The sequence below is a fragment of the Cervus canadensis genome, chromosome 9, assembly GCF_019320065.1.
Source record: "Cervus canadensis isolate Bull #8, Minnesota chromosome 9, ASM1932006v1, whole genome shotgun sequence".
Lineage (NCBI taxonomy): Eukaryota > Metazoa > Chordata > Mammalia > Artiodactyla > Cervidae > Cervus > Cervus canadensis.
Window position 1 is genome coordinate 29,659,163 of NC_057394.1, and position 11,712 is coordinate 29,670,874.

Below are 11,712 nucleotides of genomic sequence, written 5' to 3' on the forward strand. Positions count from 1 at the left end.
CAGCTTCTTTGGCATCAGAGGTTGGGGCTCTGGATTAGACTTGGATTACCATGATGCTGAAAGGTTTGCCTTGAAACGAACTTAAATCATTCTGTCATTTTTGAGATTGCACCCAAGTACTGCATTTCAGACTCAGATTATGAAGGATACTCTTTCTTCTAAGGGATTCTTACCCATAGTAATATAGATACAATGGTCATCTGAATTAAATTGTTCCATTGCCATTTTAGTTCACTGATTGCTAAGATGTTGATGTTCAATCTTGTCATCTCCTGCTTGATCACATCCAACTTACCTTGATACATTCACCTAACATTCCAGGTTCCTGTGCAGTACTGTTCTTTATGGCATTGATTTTACTTTTGCTATTAGACACATCCACAACTGAACATTGTTTCTGCTTTGGTCCAGAAACTTCATTCTTTTCTTAAGCTATTTGTAATCACCCTCCACTTTTCCCAGTAGCATACTGGAAACCTTCTGACCTGGGGGGGCTCATCTTCTGATGTCATGTCTGTTTTTCTTTTTCTAGTGCTTATGGGGTTCTTTTAGCAAAAATACTGCAGTGGTTTGCTAATTCTTCTTTCATGGGTCATGTTTTGTTAGAACTCTTCTAGACCCATCAAGACAGGATGACACTGCATGGCATGGCTCATAGCTTCATTGAGTTATGCAAGCCCCTTCACCATGATAAGGCTGTAATTCATGAAGTGAAGTGAAGTTGCTCAGTTGTGTCCAACTCTTTGCAACCCCATGGACTGTAGCCTACCAGGCTCCTCTGTCCATGGGATTTTCCAGGCAAGAGTACTGGAGTGGGCTGCCATTTCCTTCTCCAAGGATCTTCCCAACCCAGGGATTGAACCTGGGTCTCCTGCATTGTAGACAGATGCTTTACCATCTGAGCCACTAGGGAAGTCCCAAAGTAATTCATGAAGGGGCTTCAAATACTTACAGCTTCTTTATATACATTCATGTATATTTATAGTGAATTCAGATAAAGTTTACTAGGAAAAAAAGAACCTAGACTGAACTGCCTTTATACTCTCAATATCAAATAATATGCTTACATAACTGAAGCTTAATTTATATTTGCAGAGTATATAAATGAATGAATGTATATTCTCCTTAAAGATGAATAATGTAATAAACATTAATATTCATTGAATGCTTATTTTGGGTATAGCTTTTTGCAAACGCTTTGTAGAAATGAACTTATTTACTCCTAACCTCATCCCTGTGAGGTAGATCCCTGCTTTTACTGTGTAGGATACTGAGGCATTAAAAATGAGCTATAAGTATCAAAGTCAAATCTTCAAATCTAGTAAACAGTGAAGCTGGGATTTGCACTTGGACATCTATCTATTTCTGGAACCCACAGCCATTATACTGCCTCTTAAAGCAGGATAAGAAGCATGTTTTCTTTTTGTATTTGTTTACTGAGATCATTGTTAGTTTAAGCAAAAATAAATGACTACTCTCTGAAATTTTTAATATATTACATTTCTGTACTGGTTTTTGAACAAAATAAATGTGAAAAATAATAGAAGTTTATCCAAATTCAGTAGAGAAGTGAAAATAATTGTATTGATCATCTTCTCAACTGTTTGCTTTGCTTATTAATCAGCACGGTCCATATGAATCCATTGATACTAATAAGAACATCTAAGAGAAGAAAATACACCTTCAATTTAAAAGTCTAGACTCTATCAATCCCAGTTAAATGAGCATCATATTTTGTAAATTTGAATGTGTTATACTAGAAATGTATAAATATTGAAACATCTTACTTTATTATATATAAACATATACATATGATATGTACATATATATGTGTGTGTATATATATATACACACATATCATTGTAAATGGATATGTATTTTACTTCCACATAAATTAGATCTGTAAATCCTGTCTTTATATAGGCAAAGTCTAAGCCAAAATAAGAATTAGCTTGGCTTAGTAGATGCAAAATACCGATGAATAACTCTCTTTTGAATTTCCTCCTAAATGCTCTTATACTAAGCCTTAGAACTGCAGGAACAGAGTTCCACAGCCTTGGAACCATGACAAAGACATCTTCCCCTGAATTTTACATCATTTATATCACTTAACTACACAATGTCAGAAATGAAAACGATACCACCAGAAATTTTCTCAGATCTTAACTTTTCACCCCAATTATGGCCTTAAGAACAAAGCACAAAAAAATTCAAACAGCACAAAACTAGAAGTAAAAAGAAGTTGCCCAATTTCCAAAACACTTGCTTTCAATTTTACCTACCTATTAAAGAAAGCATTATTTTTTAAAAGCCAATATTCTACAATCAGAACTTTTTTCTTGACCTATAAAAAATTTGAGGATACAAAGTTCGTAATTCTGAGAAATAAAGCCCTGGTACTTACCCCACTGTTCAGTATACCCTAAATATGTGTGTAAATTCACATATTTAATTAACATATTTGTATCCACTAATTCACCACAAAAAATTTTTAAGGCAATAGTGTATCTTGAAATCTGTGGCCTGCAAAAACTGCAAAAATTGTGAAAATATTATGAATATGTATGTGTGTGTATATATATATTTATAAGACATATAGTGTCAATGATCTACATTGAACTTATTGGCAATCACTGACCTAAATCATTTCCTAAATTCATTCCTGTATTAATTCATGAGTATTAAACACTACTGATTTTGAAATATTTCGAATAATTTTGAAAAATTACTCGCATGTGAAAGGGAAGTACTTCTATTGGTTCAAAAAGAGAAGCAGGACTCAACTTGGTAGGTTTCATGTTAGTTTTCTTTTCTAAATCTACTGGGAGGAACTGAAATCTGGGAAAGGAAGGTTTACTGCATGGGGAAAATTCAGAGTAAGACAGTAATTAAATTAAGTCTGAAATAATCTAACCTAATTTCTTTATCATACTAGTAGTCACATAGAATGCATTTTCTTAGACATCTCTAAACATGGACATTACCAGAAGGTCAAAACCAAAATCAGACTGATTATATTCTTTGCAGCCAAGATGGAGAAGCTCTATACAGTCAGCAAAAACAAGACTGGGAGCTGACTGTAGCTCAGATCATGAACTCCTTATTGCAAAATTCAGATTTAAATTGAAGAAAGTAGGGAAAATAACTAGGTCATTCAGGTATGACCTAAATAAACCCCTTACGATTATACTGTGGAAGTGACAAATAGATTCAAGGGATTAGATCTGACAGACAGAGCTCCTGAAGAAATAAGGATGGAGCTTTGTAACATTGTATAGGAAGTTGTGATCAAAAGCTTCTCCAGAAAAAAAAAAGGCAAAATGGTTGTCTGAGGAGGCATTACAAATAGCTGAGAAAACAATAGAAGCAAAAAGTAAAGGAGAAAAGGAAAAATGCATCCTTCTGAGTGCAGAGGTCCAAAGAACAGCAAGGAGATATGACAGCCTTCCTAAGTGAACAATGTGAAGAAACAGAGGAAGACAATAGAATGGGAAAGAGTAGAGATCTCTTCAAGAAAATCAGAGATACCAAGGGAATATTTCATGCAAAGATGGTCACAATAAAGGACAGAAATGGTATGGGCCTAACAGAAAAAGAAGATATTAAGAAGAGATGGCAAGAATACACAGAAGAACTATACAAAAAAGATCTTCATGACCCAGATAACTACTATGGTTTGATTACTCACCTAGCACCAGACATCATGGAGTACAAAGTCAAGTGGGACTTAGGAAGAATCACTACAAACAAAGCTCATGGAGGTGATGGAATTCCAGCTCAGTTCAATTTAGTTGCTCAGTCGTGGCTAACTCTTTGAGACCCCGTGTATTGCAGCATGCCAAACTTCCCTGTCCATCACCAACTCCCAGAGTTTACTCAAACTCATCTCCAGAGGCAATGAAACCATCCAACCATCTCATCCGCTGTTGTCCTCTTCTTCTCCTGCCATCAACCCTTCCCAGCATCAGGGTCTTTTCCAATGAGTCAGTTCTTCACATCAGGTGGCCAAAGTATTGGAGTTTCAGCTTCAACATCAGTCCTTCCAATGAATATTCAGGACTGATTTCCTTTAGGATGGATTGGTTGGATCTTCTCGCAGTCCAAGGGACTCTCAAGAGTCTTCTCCAACAACACAGTTCAAAAGCATCAATTTGGCACTCAGCTTTTTTTATAGTCCAACTCTCACATCCACACATGACTACTGGAAAAACCAAAGTGTTGACTAGATGAACACTTGTTGGCAAAATAATGTTTCTGCTTTTCAATACGCTGCCTAGGTTGGTCATAGCTAGATTCTTCCAAGGATCAAGCATCTTTTAATTTCAAGGCTGCTGTCACCATCTGCAGAGATTTTGGAGCCCAAAAAACTAAAAGTCTGTCACTGTTTTCATTGTTTCCCATCTATTTGCCATGAAGCAATGGGACCAGATGTCATGATCTTAGCTCTGAATGTTGAGTTTTAAGCCAACTTTTTCACTCTCCCCTTTCACGTTCATCAAGAGGCTCTTTAGTTCTTCACTTTCTGCCATAAGTGTGATGTCATCTGCATATCAGAGATTATTGATATTTCTCCCGGCAATCTTGATTCTAGCTTGTGTTTCATCCAGCCCAGCATTTCACATGATGTACTCTGCATATAAGTTAAATAAGCAGGGTGGCAGTATATGGACTTGACATACTCATTTTCCGATTTGGAACCAGTCTGTTGTTCCACGTCCAGTTCTAACTGTTGCTGCTTGGCCTGCATACAGACTTCTCAGGAGGCAGGTCAGGTGGTCTGGTATTCCCATCTCTTTCAGAATTTTCCAGAGTTTGTTGTGGTCCACACAGTCAAAGGCTTTGACACAGTCAATAAAACAGATGTAGATGTTTTTTGGGAACTCTTTGCTTTTTCAATGATCCAAAGGATGTTGGCAATTTGATCTCTGTTTCCTCTGCCTTTTCTAAGTCCAGCTTGAACATCTGGAAGTTATTGGTTCATGTACTGTTGAACCCTAGCTTGGAGAATTTTGAGCATTACTTTGCTAGCATGTGAGATGAGTGCAATTGTGCAGTAGTTTGAGTGTTCTTTGGCATTGTCTTTCTTTGGGATTGGAATGAAAACTGACCTTTTCCAGTCCTGTGGCCACTGCTGAGTTTTCCAAATTTGCTGGCATATTGAGAGCAGCACTTTCACTGCATAATCTTTTAGGATTTGAAATAGCTCAACTAGGATTCCATCATCTTCACGAGCTTTGTTGATAGTGATGCTTCCTAAGTCCCACTTAACTTTGCATTCCAGGATGTCTGGCTCTAGGTGAGTGATCACACCATTATGGTTATCTGGGTCATGAAGATCTTTTTTGTATAGTATCTGTGTGTTCTTGTCACCTCTTCTTAATATCTTCTGCTTCTGTTAGGTCCATACCATTTCTGTCCTTTACTGTGCCCATCTTTGCACAAAAAGTTACTAAAAAGTGCTGCTGTGAAAGTGCTTCATCCAGCCCGAATGTGCTCTCTCCCCAGGATTCTACAGGCAAGTATACTAGAACGGGTTGCCATTCCCTTCTCCAGGAGATCTTCCCGACCCAGAGATTGAACCCATGTCTTTTGAGTCTCCTGCATTGGCAGGCAGATTCTTTACCATTGAGTCACCAGGGAAGTCCCTAAACTAAACTACTTTAATAAAACATACAGGAGACAGCTGGAGACAAATTTTTAACTTGAAAGTCATATTTTCAGAAGTAAGTTTGAAAACTATGACCTCAGTCTTTAACTACAAAAGATTCAATTTCAACCCTGGTGGCTCAGCTGGTAAAGAATATGCTCATAATGTGGGAGACCTGGGTTCGATACCTGGGTTGGGAAGATCCCCTGGAGAAGGAAACAGCTACCCACTCCAGCATTCTGGCCTGGAGAATTCCATGGACTGTATAGCTCTTGGGGTCACAAAGAGTCGGACACGACTGAGCGACTTTCACTTCACTACACTTTTCAAAAACATAGAATAATAATAAAGGTAAATCAATTAAAGAAACAAAAAATTGGGGAAACCATAAAAAATTAAATGGTTCATCAAATATATATTATTTTTGAAAAATATTTTTATTATTTAATAGAAATTCTCATATTGTTTGATCAAAACAAAATTTCTCATGTTCCATGACTGAATGTGCTGTAATTTAACTCAGTGCTGTGTATTTTGGAATTTGCTTAGCTAACAAAATTAACGTGGTGGTTTAGCTGCTGAGTCGTGTCTGACTCTTTGTGACCCCATGGATTGTAGTCTGCCAGACTTCTCTGTCCATGGTTTTTTCCGGGCAAGAATACTAGAGTGGGTTGCCATTTCCTTCTACAGGGGAACTTCTCCAATCAGGGAGCAAACCCGGGTCTCCTGCATAGCAGGCGGATTCTTTACTGACTGAGCCATCAAGGAAGCCAAATTTCTCACCTTAAGAGAAAGATACACTGATGTGTTAGCAGAAACTTCACCACAAAATTAATAGTAATCTAAAAAACACTGACCTTTATCTTATTTTAGTAATTTAGCTATTACAATAAACATTCTCTTTCTCTCTCCCTCTTTCTCCTACCCAGTTTAGGAAAACTCTGTTAAATCCTTAAAATTCAAACATAAAGCAAAAAAAAACAGACAAATGAGACTTGGTAAGCGCTCTACTTGAAACTAGGTTCTCTAGTAGGTTCAAATCTAAATAATAATTTTCCTTACTATTTTTCATTTTATAAATCAAGTAACTTCAGTATCAAATTTACTATGTAGATTTTTTAATATTTCTTAAACTGTTTTGTATGAATATTCTCCTAATTTCTCATCTTAAGAGACACAAACACTGATGTGTTAGCAGAATCTTCACCACAAATTAGTAAATGCTAGAATACTATTTTTGTCTCAAACTAGTTCATCCACAAATCAGAATACTGTCCATATTATTTTGTTCTTAAATCCAAGGCAAGCTCTTTGCTATACTGCTGAGGAATAATACAGAGGAGAAAAATTCAACTTAACTTGAAAATAAATTTCCAGGAAAATAATAAAATAAATATTAATTTAAAATAAGTAATGTATATGTGAAAGATGAATTAGCTATTCTGTAATATGAGCATGTTTAGATGTTTTGATGGTTTTCATAACACTTTCATTTTCATATAGACATTTTAATCATTACTTTTCATATCTGACTGCAAGATTTCTAGGAAAAATATATACCTGAATGCATATTACATATAGAATATATAAAATATATATGGATTAAAATATATATTGAGATAGATAAATACTGTAGACATGATACATATGTGAATATATATATATATGTATAATGATTCCAGGATAAATCTAACAATAAATACAATATAGAATAAAGATACCATACTAGTATTTACTATTTACTGTATCACTAGGACTTCATCGACCACTTCAAGCAAAATCTGATTCACTTGTTATTCTTGACAAAAATCTATCTCAGAAACAATGTTTTCCGATCACAGCCCCATTTCCACCAACATTAAGATATATATATTTTTCCAACAGTCATAAAGGAGTCCCAAACTTTTGATATATAATGAAGATAAGGTTTTTGAGTTTAAAGCAGAACTTTTCTTAGTTTAATGTAACCAATTTTTTGAAATAACCAGCCGGTTAATGATTTTTAAATTCTTCATTTGCTTTAACTTGGACTCAAGCTGCAGTTGTTCAGGTTCCCTCAACTTTGCCATCAGGGCTCACGTGGGATCATATGACTCATAGAGAGATAGTGAAAGGTCACTCAAAATTTTATAGATTAGAACCATTTCTCACTGTTTACCTAAAATATGATTCCAAGGTTTTCTTTCTGAGACCTCTAGTTGGCATAGAAAACCAAATTCTTTTTTTCTTTTTGTAATAGACATCAAGTCTTCCATTGAGAAATGCTCTACACTTAAAATCTACACTTCAGTTTACTGAGCCTATGCTTTCCTTCCTCTACTCATTAAGAATAATCTTAACTCCAGAAAAAAGGCTTTAGAATGCCACTTTTTTCTCTTATGATCTATAGTTTTCTAAAATGGCAATACTGATTACCACACACTTCCACAAGTCAGTACAATCTAGCAATCAGGATAGAACTCAGAGAATAAAAATCTGGGTCTTAAACTTGATTACACAACAACAAAATGTAGGTAAGTTGTAAAATGTCTAGGTCTCATTTTCTCCATTTGTTAAAAAAAGCTAATAAAATCCTAATAGATATTTTGATGACTATTACATAATATCTAATACTACTTAAAGGAGTATTTATTAAATTATTATACATAAATTAACTCGCTGATATTAGTATTTGCTAAGGTCTATTCTGTACTTTCCAGGTAGGGCAGTGGTAAAGAAGTTTAACACCAACTCAGTGGTGTACTGTGACTCTAAAATATGCATAGTAATGCCAATAAACATATTTTTTGCATGCATGTCTATTAAGATATCAAGTTCAAATATACTTTGGAATATTCTGCTATACCAAGATCAATTTATTTATAAAAAGCAGAAAAATTCTTGACTTGTTTAGCACAATATAATTTAAAATATAATCAACATAGCTTTTAAAAAATAGTAAGGCTATTTTAAAATGGCATACTATTATTGAAATTCTTTGAGGGTACACTGATAAACACAAATCTCAAAAATCACCAAGTTTCATAGAATGAATTAAAATGTATTTTCTCATTCCACTTAACACAGTTATGACATTAAATTTTCAAAGTTTTGGATATGAGTCATTACCTAGTAATATTCACCTGGAATTTTTATTATTATTTTTGCTATGGCATGATGCCTTGTGTCTGATGGTGTCAAAGTTTATTTAAGATCAGTATTTTCTAGAGGTTTCTGCTGTGTTTATTTCCTTACTGCTGTAACACAACTGTCTATAACTTTATTTATATTGCCTTCTTCAAACTACTATTGATTTAACTTTTCATTGTGCACATAAAATCATAGGTTTTTTTAAGTTTTTAGATTTTATTTATTACTTTTAGTAGAAAATCATGCATATTATCAACTTACTTGAAGATACATAAAATTGAAGAATCCTGGATCTTTTTTTCCTATATAATTTACTTTTTACTGGGTTTTTATGATGTATGTCAGTACATATCTGAGATATTAAAGTCAAAAAGTACAAAAATGTATTTCGTTAAACATTTTAATACTGTAAAATAATTACAGATAATAACTACTTCTGATGTATTTAGTAAAATATCTTGTTTATGGCATACTAATATCAACATTGGACATATTAAATATTGGTATTTAACAGTTCAGTTCAGTTCAGTCGCTCAGTCATGTCCGACTCTTCGTGACCCCATGAATCACAGCACACCAGGCCTCCCTGTCCATCACCAACTCCCGGAGATTACTCAAACTCATGTCCATTGAGTCGGTGATGCCATCCAACCATCTCATCCTCTATTGTCCCCATCTCCTCCTGCCCCCAATCCCTCCCAGCATCAGGGTCTTTTCCAATGAGTCAGCTCTTCACATGAAGTGGCCAAAGTATTGGAGTTTCAGCTTCCGCATCAGTCCTTCCAATGAACACCCAGGACTGATCTCCTTCAGGATGGACTGGTTGGATCTCCTTGCAGTCCAAGGAACTCTCAAGAGTCTTCTCCAACACCACAGTTCAAAAGTATCAATTTTTCGGTGTTATAGTATACTATAAATGCTGGGGGGTGGGGTGGGAAACAGTTTCCTACTTCCGGTTTTGTTGGCTCTTTTTGAACTTTCCACTGTCACACAGAAATACTTTTAGAATATAGAAAGAGATCCAATAAAGTCTCCAGAAGAACTGCCCCAAGATTAAGGTTAACCATCAGAAACACTTACAGGATACATGACAGAACTATGCTCACATAGAGGTTTTCAAAGATTAAAAGATGTTTAAAAAAAAAAAAAGATGACTTTCAGATATTACACTGCCTCCCCCCAAACATAACCCCTAACTGAAAGGGGCAGGGGTGTCAGGATTTTCCTATTACCAAAGGAAATAGATATTAAAATTTCATTAAGTTAGTATGTGTTTTATAAGTAAGTAGAAGTCAATTTTGTAATAGTTTATATCACATCTTCCCTCTAGATTAAATATAGTAGTGAGATCTATTTTTCATATGCTACTCTGCAAAGACTGACAAAAACCTGACAAATGTATTGGCAAAATACTATCTATTTTTTATTATAAAAGTTATCACTGATTAACACTGTGATGATAAGTGTTTAAAAAGTCCCTTTAAGGATCTGTACTGATGAAAGTGAATTCACTGTGAACACGATAAAAGATGTTGAATTAATTTTTCCTTCATGATCCCTTTACTCAGCAGATATTTATTACCTACATTTAAGTGTGCAGTGACACTACAGGCACTGTACAATTATTTGCTTTATGCAAACATTTTAAGAATAACAACATGATTATTCTTTAAGACTAAATCCACGTTTTCAATATTCTGAAAGAAAAATGATCAGTTTAAATTTTTTCATCTTAAATATGTATACACCCACCAGTACTACAGACCTCACCTGCATATGAAAATATTCTACTACCATTATAAGACAAAATTTATTTATACTTTTTTAAAATGTGTTTTATTGTTTTGCCACACTTCTGGGTATGTGGAATCTTAAGTTTCCCAACCAGGGATTGAACCTGTACTCGCTGCATTGAAAACACAGTCTTAACCACTGGAGTGTCAGGGAGGTCCCACAAATTTTTGAAAATATAAATTTAAACCTCTTGGAGTAATACTGAATATACAGTAAACACTTGATAAATGAAGAAAAAATACAACCACATATGCCTACATAAGAAGATACTCTATTTTGGTCCTCTCTCCTACAAATTCCAATATTCATCTCAGTTCAGTTCAATCGCTCAGTCATGTCTGACTCTTTGTGACCCCATGCATCGCAGCACGCCAGGCCTCCCTGTCCATCACCAACTCCCGGAGATTACTCAAACTCACGTCCATCGAGTCGGTGATGCCATCCAGCCATCTCATCCTCTGTCGTCCCCTTCTCCTCTTGCCCCCAATCCCTCCTAGCATCAGGGTCTTTTCCAATGAGTCAACTCTTCACAAGAGGTGGCCAAAGTACTGGAGTTTCAGCTTCAGCATCAGTCCTTCCGATGAATACTCAGGACTGATCTCCTTTAGGATGGACTGGTTGGATCTCCTTGCAGTCCGAGGAACTCTCAAGAGTCTTCTCCAACACCACAGCTCAAAAGCATCAATTCTTCAGTGCTCAGCTTTCTTTATAGTCCAACTCTTACATCCATACATGACCACTGGAAAAACCATAGCCTTGACTAGACAGACCTTTGTTTGCAAAGGTCTCTGCTTTTTAATATGCTGTCTAGGTTGGTCATAACTTTCCTTCCAAGGAGTAAGCGTCTTTTAATTTCATGGCTGCAATCACCATCTGCAGTGATTTTGGAGCCCAAGAAAATAAAGTCAGCCACTGTTTCCCCATACATTTGCCATGAAGTGATGGGACCAGATGCCGTGATCTTAGTTTTCTGAATGTTGACCTTTAAGCCAACTTTTTCACTCTCCTCTTTCACTTTCATCTATAGGCTTTTTAGTTCCTCTTTACTTTCTGCCATAAAGTAAGGGTGGGGCCTTGTGCATATCTGAGGTTATTGATATATCTCCCGGCAATCTTGATTCCAGCTTGTGCTTCATCAAGCC

The 11,712-nt window shown here is 35.6% G+C and overlaps 1 non-coding gene across 1 annotated transcript; it reads right to left on the minus strand.

Moving 5' to 3' along the window:
• Positions 1 to 841: 841 nt before the first annotated feature.
• On the minus strand, positions 842 to 913 carry TRNAC-ACA. The gene has a single exon. It is a non-coding gene; the product is annotated as a tRNA-Cys (tRNA).
• Positions 914 to 11,712: the final 10,799 nt, after the last annotated feature.